Consider the following 2,318-nt stretch of genomic DNA (forward strand, 5'->3'; position numbering starts at 1 on the left):
GATATTTTGGAACGCCGCCTTCGTGCCGGACTCACCGACCGACATCGATACCACTCCTCAGTGCAGTACTCCGTGAAGAATGGGCTGCCGTTCCCCAAGAAACCTTCCAGCACATGATTCAACGTATGCCTGCGAAAGTGGAAGCTGTCAGCAAGGCTAAGGGTAGGCGAACACCATATTGAATCCCAGCATTACGGAAGGAGGACGCTACGAACTTGTAAGTCATTTTCAGCCAGGTGTCCGGATACTTTTCACCACATAGGGTAGCCCAATAAGAAATATTGTGAGGGGGATAAATCTCACGAGAGGCCCGGCTGCAGAAGGTTGCCCTTCAAAGAAATGTGACAGTCGGGGACTGTTCGCCACGTCACCCTCGGTTTCAATGACGCTTCAAATAGCAAGGTGTCGATATGTAGGGGAAAATCTGTCAGAACTCCGATGTTCATGTTTCGTGTAAAGTTTGTTAATGACGTATCACTGACACTAAAATTTACCACTGTTCTGCTAATCGGCACCGTCGATGTGTGACGGAATAAGAAGGTTGTTACAGCTCCTCTTATCCATATTTCACCCCTGCTTTTGACGCCTCTGTTATGGAAGTCACAACCGCGACACCCAGTATCCTTTCTTTCAGGAGTGCTAGTTCTGCATGTTTCGCAGAAGAGCTTCTGTAAAGTTTGGAAGGTAGGAGACGGATACTGGCAGAAGTAAAGTTGTGAGTACCGGGCGTTAGTCGTGCTTCGGTAGCTCAGTTGGTAGAGCACTTGCCCGCGAAAGGCAAAGGTCCCGAGTTCGATTCTCGGTCGGGCACACAGTTTTAATCTGCCAGGAAGTTTCAAATCAGCGCACACTCCGCTGCAGAGTGAAAATCTCATTCCAGTATCAAAGAAGGTCAAGAACAGTTGCTCTTCGCACTGCAAACTGTCGTTCTCGATCGCGAAATATGTGGGCATCAACGCCCTTTATGCTACCCCATGAAGTCTTTTCCTGTCGATTCTGAGTGGCGGTGTGTCTGAAACGTTTTTTTCAACCACTCATCGGAAAACCTCGTAACTCCGACCCTGGTCGTCGCGGTTCTGTCCTCCATCGAAGAGGTGTCCAAAGGGTGAGTGAAATGTTGATAATTCGGGGTGTGTGGACCTTCCCATAGTGTGATACGTCCTCAACGGCGCTAGGCAGAATTTTGGTGTGATTTGGTGCTGATGGTGATCACTAACACATTTTCCACGATACATGAACTTCCGGGCCCTGGCAGTTATTTTCGCATGTTTTGATACCTTACTATATGAAGCACTGTTAGATCGAGTGTGACATCGTAGGGTGCTACACTTTTCCTCACTCGCAGAGGAAGATACATGCTTAACATTGCTAAGTTAGGGTGCAATCTATATTAATATAGACACAGAAGTAAAATTTCAAACAGTCCAGATCGCGAGTCAAAATTTAGTGAAATATGCTGCACAAGATCTGATGACGGAAAGGTAGTCCGCTGAAACCCGTCATCACAATAAATGCTGTACAACAGCGATCTTGGCTATGAGAAGTTGTATTTTCGTTTCTACAGAGGAATATTTCAGGCGTCCTTGAGCCAAATTTCAAACTCTCGCGTCGCAATGGATGACAATTACGTGGTTTCGAAAAAGACATCACTCGGTGCTATGTGCATGTAAAGAAATTTCAGATGCCAATAACAACTTGCTAACAAATGTAACGGTCCAAATCTGACTTATGCTAAACTTCCGTGCTTGGGAGTGGTATCGTACGAAGTGGCTAAGTTATTCAAAAATTTTTATACTTGAAAAGCTTACACGACCGAAAACAGAACTCAGTACGTTTATATTCCTAATGGGCGGTCATATAAGGATCAATATGCCACTTCTGCGGCGTATAAATTAGACTGAAACATCTATGAAATGTTTTGCATAGGGCAAACAAGCAAGGTGTTCAAGTGCAGATTTAATTAACAGTCGTTAAAAAAATCTGACTTTGCTGAGCATTTGAAAGTAACGGGGCACCAGTTCGACACGTTGGACAATCTCTAGGACATGCAAAACGCTCATAAAGGTGAGAAGACTAATCTTCTCGAAGACTAGGAAATTTTTATTCATACATGCGCGATAATTGATCAAAAGTTTATTGATCAGCTCATAAGTGAAAATGAGAATTAAATCAACATCGTTACGTCCATTTTCAAAACACTTATCTTTACTTCTTATCGATACATTTATTTTACGCGTTTAGATTCGCATAGTTTACACTATCTACGATGTACTAAATGTTTGTTGAGGTCTCCATTAAATGCCACTAAGGGCTACAAT

At 43.7% G+C, this 2,318-nt stretch overlaps 1 non-coding gene across 1 annotated transcript; it reads left to right on the top strand.

Moving 5' to 3' along the window:
• Nucleotides 1-736: 736 nt before the first annotated feature.
• Trnas-cga (transfer RNA serine (anticodon CGA)) lies at nt 737-811 on the top strand. The gene has a single exon. It is a non-coding gene; the product is annotated as a tRNA-Ser (tRNA).
• The last annotated feature ends 1,507 nt before the right edge of the window (nt 812-2,318 follow it).

This window comes from Schistocerca gregaria, chromosome 4 (genome assembly GCF_023897955.1).
Source record: "Schistocerca gregaria isolate iqSchGreg1 chromosome 4, iqSchGreg1.2, whole genome shotgun sequence".
Classification (NCBI taxonomy): Eukaryota; Metazoa; Arthropoda; class Insecta; order Orthoptera; family Acrididae; genus Schistocerca; species Schistocerca gregaria.